Source organism: Opisthocomus hoazin, chromosome 2 (genome assembly GCF_030867145.1).
Source record: "Opisthocomus hoazin isolate bOpiHoa1 chromosome 2, bOpiHoa1.hap1, whole genome shotgun sequence".
Taxonomy (NCBI): Eukaryota; Metazoa; Chordata; class Aves; order Opisthocomiformes; family Opisthocomidae; genus Opisthocomus; species Opisthocomus hoazin.
In genome coordinates this window covers 30,098,682-30,119,805 of record NC_134415.1, presented here as the reverse complement: position 1 = coordinate 30,119,805, position 21,124 = coordinate 30,098,682, and positions in this window count along the sequence as shown.

The window sequence follows — 21,124 nt, the reverse complement described above, 5'->3', positions numbered from 1 at the left end:
GATCAACTTTTTACCAAAATACAGTCGCAACTGACTGCAAACATTTTTTAAATTTCTATTTTATGGGAGTTTTGAAGCCTTGTTCCTTTCAAAATAACAGAATTTCCTCTCAAATGTCAAGCCGGTTCCTGCCTACTCAGATATGTTGTTTTATTGTTCCTGACCTTAATCTTAGTCCTTCTGTTCAGAAAAGTGCTTCACCCTTAGACAGCAAATAAGAATTGCCTTTAATTTTCACAAAAACATTGAGGTAAGAGTGAAAAATGTCCTGCTGCATTGCAGAAGTGCTTAAATTGTGCTTTTTTTCCTGGTTTGTGGAGTTATTCAGAACTTAGATGCTGAGTGATTCCTTTGGTCACCGGTACCTGCATGCACAACTGCTCCGCATTTGTGGCTGTGCTGGCTGATTGGCGTAGGATGGTTTTGATTTTCTACAAAGAAACTTGTATTTCCCACGTAACGCATTCAAGCTCCATCCTGCCTGTAAGTGTAGTTCTTCCGAAAGTGCCCCCTCACCGAACCTGACTAACTGTAAGTGCTCTACTTTGAAGCAGGCTAACCCATTTCTTCTGTCCACATGTGGGATAATTTCTTCGCTGTCCCTTTGCGGCCCGCCAATCAACAGAGCTGGAATGATGGATGAAAAGAGTTCTTCCTGGAAGAGAAAAAAAGACTGCATGAGCAGTTCTGCACATGTAAGGAGAAATGAGGTGTTGTCCATGGAGTTACCTGTCACCATTAAATCCAAGAGCTGCGGCATTCTCTGTGCATTTTCTTCCCATGGATGCTGAATATTCCCATGGCATTCTCCAACCTGTGTTACCACTGTCTCAGTGTTTGTCTGGGTTTGCTACCAAGAAGTAGCTTCTTTCACTGTGTTTTTTCCCAGGCAGAGAGGATTCTTGGACCAGTATTTCCCATTCAGGTTCTGGAGCAGCTCCCTCAAAGCACAGGGAAGATTTTGGTTCTAGGTATTCAAAGGGTTTCACAAAGTTTTACTTTCTGTAGTAATTCCTGTTACAGAGTCAGCTGGTTGAACCAAGAGCTGTGAAAAAAAATGACTTAAGAATTGAATGATAAATTCATATTTCTAAGTACTGTTTACTTTTACTATAATTCCTAGTATTAGGGCAAAAGGAATCAAGAATTTGTGTACAAAATTTACTAATGGGTATTGTCGAGGAGATATCTCCCTTCCCTCCAGTCATACCACAGTTTCTGGGGAGAAGGGAAGGGCTGAGGGGGGTTAGTTTATTTATACCCTACATTCTTTCCTCTCTTCTTTGGTTCACAGAATCACAGAATCACAGAATAGTAGGGGTTGGAAGGGACCTCTGTGGGTCATCTAGTCCAACCCCCTTGCCGAAGCAGGGTCACCTACAGCAGGCTGCACAGGATCTTGTCCAGGCGGGTCTTGAATATCTCCAGAGAAGGAGACTCCACAACCTCCCTGGGCAGCCTGTTCCAGTGCTCCGTCACCCTCAGAGGGAAGAAGGTCTTCCTCATGTTCAGACGGAACTTCCTGTGCCTCAGTTTGTGCCCATTGCCCCTTGTCCTGTCACTGGGCACCACTGAAAAGAGCTTGGCCCCATCCTCCTGACACCCACCCTTCAGATATTTTAGGCATTTATAAGGTCCCCTCGCAGCCTTCTCTTCTTCAGGCTGAACGAGCCCAGTTCCCTCAACCTCTCCTCGTAGGGGAGATGCTCCAGTCCCCTCACCATCCTTGTAGCCCTCCGCTGGACTCTCTCCAGTAGCTCTTCATCTTTCTTGAAGTGGGGAACCCAGAACTGGACACAGTACTCTAGATGAGGCCTCACCAGGGCAGAGTAGAGGGGAAGGAGAACCTCCCTCGTCCTGCTGGCCACACTCTTCTTGATGCACCCCAGGATCCCATTGGCTTTCTTGGCAGCCAGGGCACACTGCCGGCTCATGGTTAACCTGTCGTCCACCAGGACACCCAGGTCCCTCTCCACAGAGCTGCTCTCCAGCAGGTCCACCCCAAGCCTGTACTGGTGCATGGGGTTGTTCCTCCCCAGGTGCAGGACCCTGCATTTGCCTTTGTTGAACCTCATCAGGTTCCTCTCTGCCCAGCTTTCCAGCCTATCCAGGTCTCGCTGAATGGCAGCACAGCCTTCTGGTGTATCTACCACACCTCCCAGTTTGGTGTCGTCAGCAAACTTGCTGGGGGTACATTCTAACTCTTCATCCAGGTCGTTGATGAAGAAGTTAAACAAGACTGGGCCCAGTACTGACCCCTGGGGGACACTACTAGTTACCAACCTCCAACTAGACTCAGCGCCGCTGATGATAACCCTCTGAGTTCTGCCATTCAGCCAGTTCTCTATCCACTTCACGGACCAGTCATCCAGCCCACACTTTCTCAGCTTCCCTAGGAGGATATCATGGGAGACTGTGTCGAAAGCCTTGCTGAAGTCCAGGTAGACAACACCCACGGCTCTCCCTTCGTCTACCCAGCCAGTCATGTCATCATAGAAAGCTGTCAGATTGGTCAGGCATGATTTCCCCTTGGTGAATCCATGCTGACTACTCCTGATAACCTTCTTTTCTTCCACTTGCTTCATGATGGCCTCCAGGATAAGCTGCTCCATCACCTTTCCCGGGATGGAGGTGAGGCTGACCGGCCTGTAGTTCCCTGGGTCCTCCTTCTTGCCCTTTTTGAAGATTGGAGTGACACTGGCCTTTCTCCAGTCCTCGGGCACCTCTCCTGTCCTCCAGGACCTCTGAAAGATGATGGAGAGTGGCTCAGCAATGACATCCGCAAGCTCTCTCAGCACTTGTGGGTGCATTGCATCGGGGCCCATGGATTTGTGGACATCCAGATCACTTAAGCGATCCCTCACACAGTCCTCCTCGACCAAGGGAAAGTCGTCCTCTTTGTAGGCTTCTTCTCTTACCTCCGGGGCCTGGGATTTCTGAGGGCCAGTCTTAGCACTGAAGACTGAAGCAAAGAAGGCATTCATTAGCTCTGCCTTCTCCGCATCCTCCGTCACCAGGACACCCGCCTCATTCAGCAGCGGCCCCCCACGTTGTCCCTAGCCTTCCTTTTGCTGCTGATGTAGTTGAAGAAGCCCTTCTTGTTGTTTTTGACATCCCTTGCCAGCTTCAATTCCAGGTGAGCCTTGGCCTTCCTCGTCGCATCCCTGCATGCTCTCACCACGTTTCTGTACTCTTCCCAAGTGGCCTGTCCCTCTTTCCACATTCCATGGACCTTTCTCTTCCACCTGATCTCCGCTAGAAGCTCCTTGTTTAACCATGCAGGTCTCCTGCCTCCTTTGCTCGATTTCTTTCTCAGGGGGATGCATTGCTCCTGTGCATGGAAGAAGTGTTGTTTAAAGAGCGACCAGCACTCATGGACCCCCCTGCCTTCGAGAGCCCTGGCCCACGGGATTCCTCCGAGTAGCTCCTTGAAGAGGGCAAAGTCAGCCCTCCTGAGGTCCAGGGTTTTGATCCTGCTTATCGCCCTGCTTCCTCCACGCAGGATCCTGAACTCAACCATTTCATGGTCACTGCAGCCGAGTCTACCTCCGACCTTCACATCCTCCACAAGTCCCTCCTTGTTTGTTAACACGAGGTCCAGCAGCGCGCCTTTCCTTGTTGGTTCCTCCACCACTTGCATCAGAAAGTTATCATGGATGCTCTGTAGGAACCTCCTGGATTGCACCTGCCTAGCTGTATGGTCTTCCCAGCTGATGTCAGGGTGGTTGAAGTCCCCCATGAGAACCAGGGCCTGTGACTGTGAGGCTGCTTGCAGCTGCCTGTAGAAGGCCTCATCAACCTCCTCCTCCTGGTCAGGTGGCCTGTAGTATACACCCACCGTAATGTCACCCTTATGAGCCTGTCCCTTAATTCTAACCCACAAGCTTTCAACTCGTTCCTCATTTGCCCCCGGGCCAAGCTCAATGCATTCCAGTTGCTCCCTCACATATAGAGCAACTCCCCCACCTCTCCTTGTTGGTCTGTCTTTCCTAAAGAGTCTGTAGCCATCTATGACAGCATGCCAGTCATGCGAGTTGTCCCACCACGTTTCTGTGATGGCAACCGAGTTCTTTTTTTTCTTGTGTTCTTCTTTTACCTAGTGAACATTGTATTGATCCTCTTAAACATTTCAGAGTTTAGAGCTGTCCTTGTTTGCTCATTTGAACCAACATTCATGAAAGTTACTGCTTGGGATTTGGGTTTAGGGTTGTGCCAAAGTGTTCAGAATGTTGCAAGGAAGCAAAGGAATATGTGTAATTCCTAAATCAATGAATCTCAAGATGAAGTAAATAAATAAAGTTCGTTGACTGAATGTATGGAAACAGGGATAACGGAGAAGAAAGGGCAAAACTAGAAAGGGAATGAAGGCTGGATTGAGACTGGCACTGCTGGCAGAATCAATTTTATTGGTCATGAAAAGAGACCAGTAGAAAGAGTCTTCTAAGAAAGCATGTGTTGCAATGTTTATTCACTTGTACTTACTGGACTATTCAGAACGAAGAAATATAAAAGTTATTGAAAATGAAGGAGTAAACATTCCAAATCTGAAAGCACATTTTGAGCACCTTGGAGTAAATTCTCATTTGAGGTTTGAGTTTGTTCATCCTGTCTGTATCTGAATGGGTTTGCCCACCCTTAATTTGCATCACATGTTACTGGTTGTGTACAATGGAAATTCTGATCTGAATTACATATTGCATAACCTGATTGCCATAAACACAGTCTGGAAAAAATGTAGAATCTCTAAAAAATATTGTTTTCATTGAATCGGGATTTTAATGTTAACTATTCAATATTCGAGGAATTATCATTAGCATGGCATAGTTTGGTTTGGTGTTTGATACGTACATTCAGTTAGTGATGCATTTCCTCAAGGAATGGAAGGCTTCTATAGCACTGAGTAACTTTGAGACCTTGAGCTTAAATGTTGGCATCTTTTTAATAAATTCACAACCCAGCAAGTTTCAAAGGTCATTATAAAATAAAAAGCTTCATAAACATGTTATTTTGTTATTTTTTATGCTCATTCTAAACTATTTACAGCATCTTTTTGGAAGTGAAATGTTGCATGTCTCTATGAAACTACTGTAATTTTTTTTAATTCAATTCCAGAAGATAGAGGAGGACCGTATGTGACGAGATACAAACACACAAAGAAGGGTTGTTCCAAAGATACTGGAACAATTTCTTTGAGCAAGGTGAAGGTGTCAAGCAGTAAAGCACTGGGTATGTGCTTCTGTTTTGTTTACATAAAAGTGAATTAAAGAAACACAAAGTATTCTGTAATTCAACAGGCTTAGTTTTGTGTGTGCTTGTTTATGTGTATATGCATTTTAGGACTACAATCCCTCACTTGCCTGGGTTATGGTACTTAACATGGATTAGATTCAGTTTCACACTGCACTGTGAAGAAATTAATTGTCACATGGGGTTTTGTTGTGCTATAGATGAAGCTCCTTCGTTTTCTTGTGAATGCTCAAAGAATGCCAGGACAAAGTTGTGTTGTGGAGTCCTTCTAGACCTCTCATTTTTGCTCTGCGTTGGGACATAAAGTCATGCCAAATATCTGTTCCTAAGGACTATCAAAAATCTTCAGATTACAGGAAAAACGTTCACCCACTTAGTAAAAGGAAAATTTTGCTTCTTCTGTGTTTTGTCCCCTCTCTATTCTACAGTGAGCAGAACCATAACTATTTCAAGCTCCCCGTATACCTGATGAGTGTTTAAAGTACATAAAATAAGTAGGGACATTAAATTTTTTAAATAGTTGAGAATTAAAAAAACATACAGGCACTTATAGGACTGCTTTATGTATATCATGGCAAGTAAAGAGATAAAAAGGAATATGGGCATCTGCAGAAACCTTCCATAGGAGAAGAATGTGTCTTATGGAGATTTTTATTCAGCATCAGTTACTCACAAAGAACTGGTTCTCTGCCAAAGCAGTTTACATATGTTTTCCAGACTTCACAAAAGGTACCCTCTTACCCTGCATCAGTTTCTGAGGAAATAAAACATTCAAGGTCTGCTTCTAGAGATTATCAGTGTTCTCTAACTGAGGTGTTGAAGATAAATGTGTTCAAGTCAATTGCAAACACCTCAAAAGACTCTATGTGGTCCAGCACAAACCCTGAATCCAGATAGCTGCTGTAAACTGGCACAGCTCCACTGACTTTGTGGACGTCGGTGGGGTACTGTTGATTTACAGCAGATGGGCATTTGACCTCTTGCTGTCTGCTGAGCAGACTTGTTAGACACAATCTTCGAGAAAAACTAACAATGGGCACCATGATCTAGGTACTTAGGGAAATGATGGAATAAAAGCATCCAAATGTGTTAAACGTCTCAGTGTATTGAACCTCCTCCCTATGAAGGCAAGTCAAATGCTGTGCCAGTATTTCCCGTAGCCTCAGCAAAACGTGAGAGAGCAAATCAAAACAAAATCAAATCCACAGCTAAGTCTGCTTATGCACAGTCTTTACTTAAGAGGCTCACTAATAAAAGGACAAAAGCATACAGTCACTGTTCCTTGAAACATGATGTGTTTCCTTTAAATGGATTGAGAAATTAAACTTCTAATGTATCTGTCTAACATATAAAGTTGAGCTTCCTGACCTGTCAAAGTACCTGTCTTGCACACATCATCCATCTTTACGAAAACAAACTGACTCTGGTTTCTGAGCAGTTTAGAAAACTGACTTAAACATTTTCTGGAGTGAGATCTTGGTTTTTTATCCACAACGGGAACAGGCATTACTTTAAAGTATGGTAGGGGCAAGATTTTAGTCGTATAGCCATATGGGTCACCGGCCCTGGAACTGTGGTGTGCGAGTACTGCTGTCCCGACCTGAGGACCTGACCAAGTATCTCCACCTAGCTGCACAATGCACAACAGCTTAATCCAAGGTAGCTTGTAGATGCTGCATCATTTTGTCCTCTGCAGTGTGGACAACTCTTTGGGGTGCAGAAAAGTTATCTCCATGACTGCCAGCTTAATGAGTGTGTAAGGGATACACCTCAGCTCCGTATCCCAATGAAGAGCTTAAAAATCACAAGAAAGGGACTGACGGCTGACTGTCCAGCTCTACAAAATCCTGCCAGGAGCAGCTCAGCAGAATCCTGGTCCTACCTGTTGCAGGCTGTGGTGGTGTTGGAGCATATCAGTACCGAGCAGTGTTGGGTCCTGGGAAAGGAAAGCAGAAAGAAAAGCAGAAAAGTAAAAGTCTGAACTGCAAGGCTCCTCAGCATCTTGCTCAGCTTTTGCCCTGCATGATCAAGGCTGTAACAATGCCTCAGGAAACCAAGAATGGGTCTGACTTTTTTTAAAGGAAATTGCACAGGACATTTTAGAGATATATAACCTTTCCTAGCTGCTCACAAAGGAAATGATTCCTAAGCATCCCTTATCTTAAAATTAAATAGGTGACGATGGGAGAGAAACAGAACAGCTGTTTAGAAGCTGTCTTGAAAGAAAACAGAAAGGACTATGTTCTCCTGCTGCTTTAAAAAAATTTTATAGGCAATTAAAAAGTGAAGCAATGATAATAGTCTGACAAAATCCTTCCTTATCTTTGCTCCCTGACTTTACCTATCATTGCAGGAAGACCAGTTCACAGCTTGACGGTATCTTTGGTTGCAGCACATGAATCACTATTCTCCAAAGAGGTATTATTTACTTAAAAGTGATTAACAGGGATAAGCAGGGTCAGGGTCTTCCACTTTGTGCTGTTAGATGAACTAACTTGATGATAGGCATAATGCAGTGGGTCTGGGAGAGCTGTACTGTGTGCCAAAATGATCCCATGCATTATCAGATCTTACCTACCCTTGTTTAAACTAAACAAAATTGTCAGCTACTCAGTTACATTTTCCATATGCTGCAGTGTCTTCTGAGCAGCAACTTGAATCAATCTTTGTGAAGTAATATTTTGAGTTATTTTCCTGCTATTCACATTTCTCTCAACAGTGAATGCTGAGAGCAATAATATAAAAAACTAAAGAGACTGCATGCTTTAATTAGTCTGTTCTTGTAGCTATTATTATTAGGAAGACCCATGTGGTATCAAGTGGAAAAAAAAAACAACTTTGAAAGACCATTTCATTTTAAGAAGGCAAACAGATTACATCATTTCATTTGGAAAGAAGAAAATGGATGGACCTGATTCTCCACTCACCCTTGTAATTTTTCTACCAGTGTTACATAGCTGGTGTTAGTAGAACTTTCCCTAGTTCACACCAGGATGAAGAGCAGAACAGGGGAACAGGCGCAGGGTGTGTATTTATGCAAGTCTTTCAACATCAGTTCTGAGCTGGGAGGGTGATCAGAGTTTGCAAGCCAACTCTGGAAGCCTTTCTAAGGACACTCAGTGTGAGTGCATTTGCTCAGCCCATGTAGGGTGGCTATTTCCTGGAAGAAAGACAGGGTAGAAAGAAATACAAGAAGGGTGAAAACAAGGTTAGATCTGTAAGGGAAGGGATGTGAAACACATGTCACAGAATGACACAGTGGGATGATAGACTAGATGAACAATGAAGGAAGGAACATAGGAAATAATGAGTTGGGGGCCCATATTTTTGGTTGGCGGGAGCTTACCCTTTATTCTCTTCCTTCCAGCATCCTTCCCAAACTCTGCAGGACAATATCCTGATTTCAGTACAACTCCTCAAAAACCTGGAAGCATCACTGGAAAACCAGATCATTTTATCCACTCACATGGGAACTGGCTGAAATAAAATGTACAGCAAGCCATTCTCCAATGACTTGTGATGTGAGAACAGGGAGTATGGGGAATGGGCAACAGTGATGGATTCATTCCTTGGCAGATCTTCTTGGCCATTTACTTCCACACTCTACAACCCTGGGGAATTTGACAGCTCAGCTACTCCAAGCCTCTGGAAGTTTTGTTGGAGCAGAAAAAAGTGACGCCAATTTCTATTCTTTGCTACACCAACAACTGGATGTGTTTTCATCTAGAGCTAATTTTGATCCAAAGAGTTGTCTTCTTTTATACTATCTCCTCAAAATGCCTTTATTATTCTTGGGTGTTTTAAAGATGTTGCATACTAATTCCATTATTATTTCCATTCATGAACTTGTTTTTTAATACATGTTTCCTCTCTATCCATATTTCAATGTCAGAACCTGCTCAGCATTTCTGCAAGTTCCTCCAGATCTCTGCCAGGTGGCCAAGGAAATCCTGCTCATTAGTGTCACCCATAGTGTGAGAACTCCACCTAAGAATCATCTCTACAGCCTGTTTCCCTGTCCCTTGGAGGGACAGGGACTTCATTTCCTGACCCTACTCAGTTAATCATTTTATCCCTTAGGCCAGAAATGTTAATGGTCTTTGAATAGATCATTTCCTTTAACTGGAAAGGGTTTCTCTTGTGCAATTAGCAGTACAGGAAACAGTTTTGCGTTGATATGGTTATTTATTATTTCCTATTAGTGAGCAGCATATCCTGCGATAACATTCATAATTAGTAGGTCAAGTGTAAATTTCGTCAGTTTGCACGTCACAGCCTTCAGTTTTGGACTGAAGTGCTAAGTACAAAAATAGTTTGGAGTCAGATGTCCTTGCCTCCAAAGCAGGTTTGGCACTGAGTTTGCCTGTGCCCTAACAGTCTTTATTTAAGTGTAAAAAACCAGCAGAAATGCATTTATCTTGTGTTTCTGTTGGAGTTCTCCTAAGCTGGGATCTACAGTAATGGAAACAGCCCTGTGCCACTACGCTTTGCCAAAGGAATAGCCACAAGGAAAGATGCTGAGGCATACAATCCTTCCTTCAAACACAAGACTAATTACCACCCATATTTTGCTACTACTGGATTATATGTAAGTATCTACACTGATTAAACCTTTAGGTCAAGGGAGGACAGTATTCATGACAAAATAGGGTAGGGCATTGTGGACTCCCTGCAGCAGAGCCCTATGGAATTGTGAGTTACCCTTTTCATTGGGAGGGAGAAATGGCTACTAAAGGAGCAGGAAAAAAGTGCAGGGACATGATGTTGTGGTAGAAGCAAACACAGAGAGAAACAGGTAGGAGTTATGTTTAGAAGTGATAAAACATAAAAGAACAGATTATTTTCCTGGAATTTTCAGGCACTTCTTTTTATTTTGGAAAGTTATAATTAAAGTTACACACATTAAATATTTGTGGTCAGTGAATTCAGCATTCTATCTTCAGAGCAGATCTCTGGATTCCTGTTCTATACGAGGAGGATGAAATACAGTTTCTTGGAAACATTTTCAAAAATACCTCTATTTTCTCAATATTTTCTGCTGAAAAACCTCCATTTTTCATCTAGCTCTACTTCTGCTCAGCTTTGTGGAGAGGGACTCCCCACCTTTGGATTCATTTCACTTTGGGATTGCAGATGCATCCATTTTGGTGGGCCCAGTTCATGCAGTCTTAAGGCAGCCTGGGTTTTGCTGGACTGTGTCTGGGCTGTGCTCTGGGGCCAATGTGTGAATTGACTGCATCCTTCTGCACACACACATACAGTCACTTAACACTTTTTATAGATCTCTTCTTCCAGCCTTTCTTCATTGCTGTTAATTTTCTCTGAACTCTTTGAACACAATAATGTGAAGAGCTGAGTGTAGCTTTCTAGGTATTATGCCATTGTTGGTACTTTGCCATTTAAAGAAAGAAAGTTTCCTTTTTTTTGGCCTGTGACATGAATTGTCTGTAAATGCATCCCATATTTGCATGAGGCTTTTTGCCATTTTAGCAGATGGAAATTTCATATCTAATTTAATGTCCATTAGGTCTCTTTCAGTACCATTGCTTTCCAAGTATCTCCCTGCTATGAAATTACTATTACCCGCCCCACCCCCCCACCCCCAATTATTCAGCCCTTCATCCACTTAAAGACCCTCAAATAAAACCTGGAATTAAATGTGTGAAACCCAAATGTGCACATTTAATGCTATATGCTCCTGATGCTTGTATTGGATCCACTGACAGCTTGTGAGAGCAGGCTCTGCTGGGATCAACAATGGATAAACAGTGGGACTGCTGCAATCAGTGATTTCTCACTGGCAAGAAGTGGAGGAAGGATCATGCCAGGACTGATACTTACATTTCGTGGGGTGAGGAGTGGCAGGGATACAATTCTGCTTCTCACAGGGGCTAACGGTGATGAAAAAACATGTAAAGCTGCTCCAGGCAAGCAGATTTTTTCCACTTCCTTGTGTAGCACAACCACTCCATTAAATTAATAATCCAGCCCTTAATGCTGCAGATGACAGAGGAGACCTTTGAAACTTGACTGAACAAATGATTTCAGCATGCAGTGAACCCTCGGCACACACAGACTCCTCTCTCCATCAGTAAAATCATTAGCCTCCGCTTAAATACCCTGCTGGATCGGAGGCCAGTGTGCAGTCTGCCAGCAGCAGCTTGCTGGGGACAGGTTTTTTTTGTGCAGATGCATTTTTAATTCCCTCCTGCCTGCCCCTTCATTAAGCCGTTGTTTCTTGGAGAGGGGTTCCAACCTTCCTGGGAGTGCCCGGGGCTGACTCACCTGACTGCCCTGCTGGGGCATGGCGGGAGGTGGGAAACACGGTCACTGCTGGCTCCGGTTCTGAACACGTGGTAGGAGAGGAAATTTGTTTTGTACAAATGTAACTGAAGAAGGAAGGGAAGAAGTTTGTGTTAGTCAGGCACAGGAGGGGTGAACAATCCTGTTGAATAAATGTCTGCAAGCCACACTCAAACAAGACAGATGTTTATAGGGGCAGAAGGACTGCGTGGAGGATGAATAATAAAAAAATGTTTTATTTTTTGTAGATTTAGAAATCCAGGTAGGGCTGGATTAAATACTGAAAGGTTGTTTAAATTGCCAGTTTCCAAGAAAATCATGCGTTCTGATACCACGGTATTATCAAGACTTGTATTTTCTCTAGGACCTGATCCTGAAAGATCTGAATCAGCAACCCAAGCTAACATCCCACCTTAGAGGGACCTGATGGAAAACCTGGGCGAAAAAGAGATCCTAAAGGCCCTGTCTGTCTCTGGGGGAGAAAGCAGCAGCACAGGTGCTGCGTGGGACGGCTGTGGGGCTGCACCCCAACCACACGGTCCTGGTGCTGGAACACTTGCTCCAGGAATAACTAGCTAACTCTAAGGGGTCTTCCCACCCTAGTTTTTAGAGGATGGGTGAAAAACAAGATTCATTTAAAGATGCCTAAATGCATTGCTGGGGTGCAAGCTGTGCAGGACAGAATTTCAGCCCTGGAGTTCAAACATGTAATTGTTGTATTGAATAACTGTCATGGAACTTATCCCAATAATTTTCTTTAGGGAAGGTCTCGGTTTGCCATTGCTAGGGCATACATGCCATGAGAACTCACAGGCTAACAGAAGAATGGGGAATCTGATGAGTAATGAGGTTTGCTTGCACGTTTCTAAGCCATCCTGGATGTAAACTTCCTCAGCATCCAGGGACTGTTTGGATCCAGAGTTTTTTTCCAGGCCCATCTCTCCTTTTTTCAAATGACTGTTATTTTTTGAAACATAACACTGTGCAAATAAAAGTGAAGCCATACTTGAATGTCAAGAAATGCATGGAGAACATCAGTAATGTAGGGAATATATACTCAGGGAATAGGCTTCGGCAGGAATGCTAATTTAGTTACAGTTTTTAAAGCTGACTGCAAACAGCTGGGTAGCATTAACCGTATTAGGGAAACAAGAAAGGTGGAGCAAAATGTAGGGGACTAAGGTGTGACAGTGCCAAATGTATGGAAAAGATTTGGAATATGTGAAATGTACTGCTGTTGGACCCACACTATGTAATAACAACAACGTGGTGTACAGCTATCTCTGGGACTTCCCAGCACACTAAAAGATTTGTAGAGCAATGTCTGTGGCTTGTGGCAGGCCACTCTCTTGATAACATGGCAGGGAAACAGAATACAAGTTAAAATAGCATGTGCTGTGTTCTTTTGTAGGGGCTTCGGTCCTACTACAGAGGAGATCCTGACAGTCCTTTATTCTCTTTTTACACGCATGCCCTTCTACTCTGCAGCTACTCAAAAAGTCTGTGAAGTCAAAGCTTGGAGATTAGGTTTAAACTACATCTTCTCCAGCTGCATAGCACTTACTTTGCACTTTACATTTTCCAAGAGCTGTGCAAACATTAACTAATTAGACTGAATCCCAGCAAACCATTCTCATGGCGGTAGAAGCTTTTGTCTGCTTTTTACGGAGAGATGGAGGCAAAAAGAGCTCCAGGAGCAGACTGCAAAACTTGTCCTCACATAAGTAGACCCATGTTCAGGCTGTTTCCGTAGTTCAAGTGCAAGTTTCATGGACTGCAATGTTAAGCAGAACTGCTTTGTAAGGAGCTGGCTGCTCCTGTAAGACGCTCAAAATATGGCCCTTTGTGGCTTGCCCAAGACCACACAGTGAGTTAGAAGCAGAGCTGGGATTTTACTTCCTTCAACTCTGATTTTTCTTACAGTTGTGGTTTCATTACAGGCGTCTTGTGTTGCTTTAGTATTTTTTGTATTGCTCAATGTCTCTATACCTTATGGTAGATTCATTTTTAACCTCACTAGAGATGGACCTGAAGGGGAATGGAAGATAGGTTGCTTCTTGACTGTCTGGAGACAGAAAGGTGTGTGCAGATTTTCACTGGTAGCCCATTTATCTATTTCTTGTGGAAATGGAGAGGAGTTGATGCAACAAGGCATGTGAGGTGATTGAAGCAACTTTTCGTAAAGCTAGACACCTAATTAATAGGAATTTATCCACTGGCATTGACGCTTTTATATTCAAGTTTGCTCTTATAATTTTTTTTATACTTCATGTGTTTCTTTGCAAAAATAACATTTTGGGTGCATTTGAAAAGCAGCCCATTGGGGAAAACCTCATTTTGCACAGTACTGCACAGTTTGTTTGATGGTTTTAGCTGTGGTGCCAGTGAAATGGCTTATACAACTCACCGAGAACTTTGTATTTCTAAGCATGAAATCAGAGAAAATCAGACAAAGTCCTGCTGACCTGTATTATCACTCCCAGGCCATTTCTGACGGCTTGTCCCTTCCCCTCTGCGAAAAGTTACTTTCCTGTCAGATCTGCTAAGTTAAATAATTAATTAGGAATTTCTTTAGTCTCTGGCCTGGTCCTATGAATTTCAGTTTAAAAAAAATGCCAAACTATAAAAAGATTCACATTATTCTTTAAACTATGATCATTTCACAGTGCTGAGCTAGACAGCAAAGAGAAGCAGAGTGACACTGCCAGGGCGTGGAGCTTAGGAGAGTTTCCTTTAGCAGAAGCGGTGGCATGGAGCAGGGATGTGGAGGAGGCTGGGGATGGCACTTGCTTTAGCTGCGTCAACAGTAGTGGTCTTAGGTGGGCCAAGTGTGCCCAAATTGTATCACTAAGTATAAAATTTGTATTAAAGTTTGGTTTGAAATTTGCTTTTGGAGAATGGTTGACAACTTATTCTCTAAAATTAGCTTTTAGCAAGTATTCCTGTTTATAAAGTTCATTCACTAGCATGTTTATGGAAAGTGAGCCCAGAAGGGAAGGAATGCTGTAAAAGCACATTCATTTGAAAATTCAAATAAAAATATTTGCTTTGAATCAGAGACTTTTTTTTTAATCTTTCTGTGCTTTTTGTCCTGTTTGTTAGTACTTTTGTTGTCCAGCAGTCACTGTCCTGAACTTTCCTCTTCTCATCACAGTGCAGTACGTGTGAGTGAAGACTTGTGCCTGGTCTTGTTTGTGAGCATGGGAAATCATGGTTATTTAAAAAAAAAAAGCAACAAAAAAACCCACTGCCCCTCCAAAGTCACCCTTCATTTTGGGAAGCCGGGTGGCAAGAACAGCTGGGAGCTGTTACCATTGCACTGACAGCACTAGTAACACCAAATGTGAAAAAACTAATCAAGCCTTCACAAGATCAGCTTAAAATAATGAGGCTTCTAAACTGACACTTTTCATTTGTCTTCTGGGTTCTGAGAAGGGCTCAGTAAATAGTAGTCAGTTTATGGGATCACCTTTTTATTTTCCTGTAAAGTTTCTGTTTTCTTCTGCCAGCCACTTGCCCCTGCGTCCTGCCCCTCCAGCACAGCTCAGCCACATAGCCATTCCCCATTTAGTATGAGGAAGGAGGGAGAAAAAGGGTGTGGAAAGAAATGGCTTGGGAAAGAGGGGGTGGAAACTACTTGAAACAGTATGAAAGCAGCTCAGGCGGCAGACTAGCAGAGTAGTGGAAGTGAAAATTGGTGTTACTTCCTCAGTTCCTTACACATCTGCTAATGCTTATTCGATACCAAATCCTGTGGGCACTCACCTCAGATGTTTATAGACATGGGGCTCGATGATGATGTACTTAGATAACTGGGAAAGTTGAGACACAACATCACCGTTGTGTGGGATCCTCTCACTCTCCTTGTCACATGGTCCAGATTAGGCAGGAGGGCATGGTGTGATAAAGGAACCCCAAACTGCCTGTAGGTCACCTCCCTTAGAGAAAACACAGTTCTGCTGCCCTGATATTCACTTTTTGGATTGCAAAGTACTTTGATCACATCATATGTTGAGAGCTGCAAAACTGCAAATGCGAAGTCATTCTTCTGACTGGTGTACCACCTCAGCACAAAGCCAGACTCCATGCAGTAAGAATTAACCTTGTTATCTCTATTAATTACTTCTATTTGGTTGCATCCATTTAAATATACAAAATCTATCTTCTTATCTCTGTTAGTTATAAAGGGAGACTGATGAAATCCCCTCACAAATGATATTAGAAACATCTTTTTCACCAGCTTTGATCATTTTATATTGGCAAGTTCTTTGTTTTCATCCTTTTAAGGAAGTAAGAACACTGTGTAAAGAGGTGGACATGAGCCAGAGCTGCTGACCTGAACACATACATTTTTGGAGAAGTTTGGATCCACAAATTAGTATCTAAGAAAAAATAAATACTCTGGGAGGCAAGGACACCCTTTGATTTGAGCCTGTTTTAAACTCCGCAGAGACTGAGATGTGAAGGTGAACGTGGATCACCTGGTTCCTCTTTGAATGTTTTTATGAAATTAATTTAATGGATTTGGCTTACTTCTGCTAGCTAGGTGGACTTGCAAACTACCCAGGAGACAATATGGGAAAAATGGGCTGGTGGGGTCCTTGCCATTGCCAGAGATATCTGAATCTAGTACGCTTTACAAACACCAGAATTGTGTCATTAAAAATTTTTTGAAGTCAATCGAATTGTTTCCCACATTCATGTTTCTTTAGCTGTGTGTGGTAGAAAAAGGATCCAAAGAGTTTTCTCTTGTGTGTTTGCTTTCGTGGCAATGAACCGAATTGTTCCCTCTTGCCTTGGCTTTAGGGTTTCATGGTACTTGAAATTTAGTGAGCTTTAATTTGGTAGTGAGCTTTAATTTGGCCTTGCCTTCTCTTGTGTTGTAAAATGTGCAACATTTACTGTTCAGAGACGTATTTGAAGTTCTCCTTGTTTAATGTAGGAGCTGGTGAAAAAGCAGAATTTCTAGTGGAAACAGTTTTAAACTGTTTTAAATCTTCTTCAGTCTGGTCCTTGTTCATCAACTATTTTGCCTTTGGAAATGAAGCTCCTGCAGAAGATGTTATTTGATTTGATGATTGTTCATTGTTCACATACTTTTGCTTTAAAAGAACACCCACTGTTCTCACACAGCTATCAGGAAGGACAAAAGAACATTTGTAAGTTCTTCTACCTTCTCTAATCCAACAAAGAAGAATACCTAAGTAAGTATTTATCTTAGCAACAGTGAATTAAGCATTTTAGATTATTCACTAGTTTATACTGTATATTATCTTTTATACTGTGCTTTTTTGTAAGTATCTTAAAATGCCTGAGAAAATCTGCTTTGCATCATGCAACCTATTTTGTAGACTGAGAAACTGAGACCAAAGGGAGTTAATTTCTAGCAGAGTCAGGACTTATGGACTACAAGTTTAGAGGCCTCCAACTGGAAGAAAACAGCTCCTTGTTCATGTACCTTCTATAATTCGATACAAGCCCACAATCATATCGTTATAGATTTATGGCCACCAGTGACTCCTACTTTTAGGACACTCTTAGTTCTCAGCATGTCACAGGGGCAGCAAAAAAATGTATTCTTTCTTTTTCTCTGTCACAAGTGACAGCTTATAGTTCTCTCTGATGATGGCAATACAGACTTTGGGACTTTCAGACTCTTATCTGTCTTGATTATATCCCGCAGATAGCAGGAGAGCATATGTCCTTCACTGATACAGATGGAGTCTCTTCATGAATGAGACATGTGTCAGCTACTTGTGTTCCCATACTGTGCCTTCCTTCAGAGCGCTCTCCAAAAACATGTGTGCAGTCATGCCATATGATTCACAGTCTAATAGTATACATGCCTTGATTGCTTCACTTAAAAATAATGAAAAATCTGTGATTTCTCATTGGTCATATCAGAAAGATTTTCTGCAGTTGGATGACTTTTGGGTTCCATCCTTTGATTTCAGCTTCAAGTTTCAAGTCCAAGTGTACCCCAAATAACAAAAACCTCTGAGTCCCACCTGGTTTCAATACAAAATCATGTTTTGTGTTTGTTTCAAAATAGGCCCAGGTTGGTTCAAAAGATTCGTGAACCTTGGCAAACTTTTCGATGAGCGTGATTTAAGTTTCTGTGTTTGTACTGTGTGGTTTCATTGTGAATGTTTCTCATGGTCTTAGTTAGGAACATAATATGGATTCACTATAATATCAGCTATGTGATATCTTGCCTGCATTTGATGGTTGATGCTAATGTTTTGATACGTATCTACAAATATTCTTATATACACAGCTGAGAACTTGGTTAACCTAAAATCTTACCTTTCCTTAGATCAATTAAGAATTTTGTTTTGCTTGTAAAATAAACACATCCAGAATTACAGATGGAGAAAAAGAAGTCTAAGGGAAAGGAACTTAGGAAGTTAGCTTCTCGCAGATCCTCACAGGAACAAGCATAAACTCTCTAAGTATGGAAGGATGGCTAGTAACTTCAGTTAGGGAGAAATCTGGTTAAATTATCAGCTCTTTAAAGCCTCTGAAACTAGGAGGAAGGGCACAGAAACATCCCTTTAACCCCTTTTTCCTTGTCTCCATAATTTCTCAGGATGTGGTGGCATAGGGGAGGAGTATACAGAGGTAAATATTTTTTTTCTGGTTTTAGTATTGGCAAGATAGAGTTTACCCAGCTTCTCAGTGCATGATCGTGAATATCAGACGGGAGTTTGACACATTTTTATTCACCCCACAGAATGTAAGTGTTTCTGTTATGTATTATTGCATCACTGGAAGGACTTCTGTCCTGAAATTTAGACTCTGATCTGAATTTCCTCCAGATTTGGGGAGTCTTTAGATTTTGCTTCATAATTAGGATTATTAGGAGAGGTGTATTGCTAATGATTTGTATTGCTATATTCCTGGTTGTTTCCTAAACTGAACCAGACCTCAACTTAGAGAAGCAGAGGACTGCTTTTCTATTTCTATACTTCTGTTCTTTGATATCACATTTCCTTCCAGTCAGAGTTCTGTCATTTAGGTACTACTTCAGTGAGAAAATATGAGAAATAGAATCACAGTGAAATAAATCTATCTTCATCTCATTTCTCTCTGCCTTTCACAGATGCCAACTTAATACAATAGCTCTTTGAGATGACAGACTCGTGTCGGGCAGCAGCTCCAGTGACCTGAACACTATGGTGTATAATTCAGCAGAGACTCCATAGAAACTGCAGAAAAAAAAGTGGTAAAAACTATCACCCGGTGCTAAGGTATACTTTCAAAAATACCCCTTTATTTATATAAGCATGTGTGCACATTCCTCCAGATAGCTCAAAAGCAGCAGATTTTGAGATTTCATGGATCATCATGTCAGTCATTACTCAGTGTGGAGATGCATTTGCAGCATTGCCTATAACACACAAACAAGCAGAAGGACCACGTGTTACAGGCCTTGTTTAAATGTTGTAGCTAAAATGACCTCCTCCTGGCTCAGCTGGAAGTAGTGTTCCTCTCTGCCTGGCTCAGATTGCTGCTTGTGGTTTCAGTCAGAGCTAGTTGAAAATACTCCATTTTAAAATTTTAACATCAGAAAATAGGGTTTCATCAGCAACTATGTTTGTCAGAAGGAAATCTGGATGTGGAGATGGAGCTCCTCAAAAGAAAAACCTTTATCTTAAGCAATTTCCAAACAACAGCTTTGAGGTCTGCTTTGGAAATTTCGTAGGAGTTTCTGTGTCTTGCACTGTAAGGCTGCTAATACAAAAAGGTAATTCAACCCTGAGCGCCTAAAGGACATGACCATAGAGGTCCAATCAAAAACAAAAAGGAAAGATCTCTGAATCAAAACCCATGTGATCTGGAGGACTTCTGGCAGCTGATGAAGCTGGTGAGAAATTGCATGGTATCAACACGATATCTTTTCTTAAAGACTAACGCAGGGCCACCTTGCAGTTTGGAAACGGAAAAGTTTGGATGCATGCTTTGCTGGATAATCTTTGAAAATCCCAAATGTATAATCTTAAAAATCTTTTTCCAGTAGAAGCAATGGGCGCTCCAAAGCTTGTCACACCCTTTGGCAGAGGGGCTTAGAGGCTCAGCAGTGAGCAGACCACCCTATTTCCTGGAAACCCATTTACTGGTGCAAGTCACCAGAGACATAAAATCTTTCCAGAGTGCCCAGGAAAATGCAGACCTAACCCTTTTTTTTTGTAATCCCTGATTTAGTTTTGGTGGGAATTTACTTGGCTAAACTGGTAAAACTGCAGCATTTGTTTTTTCCAAGAAAAAAATCCAAGGGAAGAAAAGATTGTAGATTTACATAAAAGTGGATTAGAAGTTCAAATCCATATTTTCACCAGTGTAAATAAAAGTAAAATGTAGCCTGATACTTTATTACTTTTCCATTTTGTTTCAAGCTGCGTAATATTTTTTGTTCTAAAGTAGTTTCAAGCCAGTAAAGATTCATTAAAACATTTTAGTGGCAGTTTAAGGGTACTTTATGAATTAAATTATCATTTATTATTAATCACGTGTTAGTGAACTGGGAATTTAAGAGGTCATATACAGTTGGCATTTTATAGCTGTTTCTCACTGAAAAAATCATCTTCTAAGCAGTTTGTAATGAAAATTAATTTTCAGGGTGAGCTGTTATCAGTTTGGGAACATGTGACTCCTGCATTTTTCAAAGCTGAGGAGGGAACATGGAGGGAACACTGACAACCAGCCGAAATTCTTTATTGCCTTCCTATGTGATGTACATTTGCTCTCCCTAGGATAAGTAATGTCACGATTGTCAGCAGTACATAAAACAGACAATACATTTTTCTCCCTTTCTCTACGTGACTGGAGCCCCACCAGTTCCTGCTGTCTCAGGATCCAACCCAATGCTAGTAGCCTTTGTCACGGCTGTGTTTTGCACTTCTCTTGTCCATGTGCTCTGGGGGTCTCGAAGCATTTTATGTACACTCATGATTAATTGCACACTGTAGTATTCGCAGGAAGTAAAAAAACCTTGCCTTTTCTACTGATTTGGAGAGGTATGTGTCAGAGGAGCCTGTTGGTTGTACTCGTTAAAACAGTCAGAGCAAACTCAGAGATCCAGACCGAGTGGTATGCAGCTCCTGCTCTTTCAGTCCTGTGAGCTTTTAGTCTTCACAAATGCCTGCATGGCCTCTTTGCCTGTCCTTTGCACTAAATTACCTTCTTTATTGGCTACAAGATGCCAGAGTGGATTTCCTCATGTAACTGTAGGTCTACATCTTTCAGCACAGATTGCTTTTCTTCATCTCTTGGCTCTGTCTCCTTGTCTCCTTCTCAGAGCAGTTTTTGAGCTAACACTTTAATAAATTAACATTTTGGTACACCAGAGTCCTTCTAAAAGAGAGGACGTATGTAGAGATAAAATACTGAAGGTGAACATCTGAAAGACAACACAGGAACATAAGGAAATAAATGGCATCTCTTGTAGTGACATTTCCTAAAAAGGCTTTAAACATTTCTGGAACCTTTACTTCTTACCAAATTGATTCCATTCGCGTGTTTGCAAACTTCTTTTTTTAGAGTAATGTCTGAAGTCACAGGTGCTTCAGGTTGT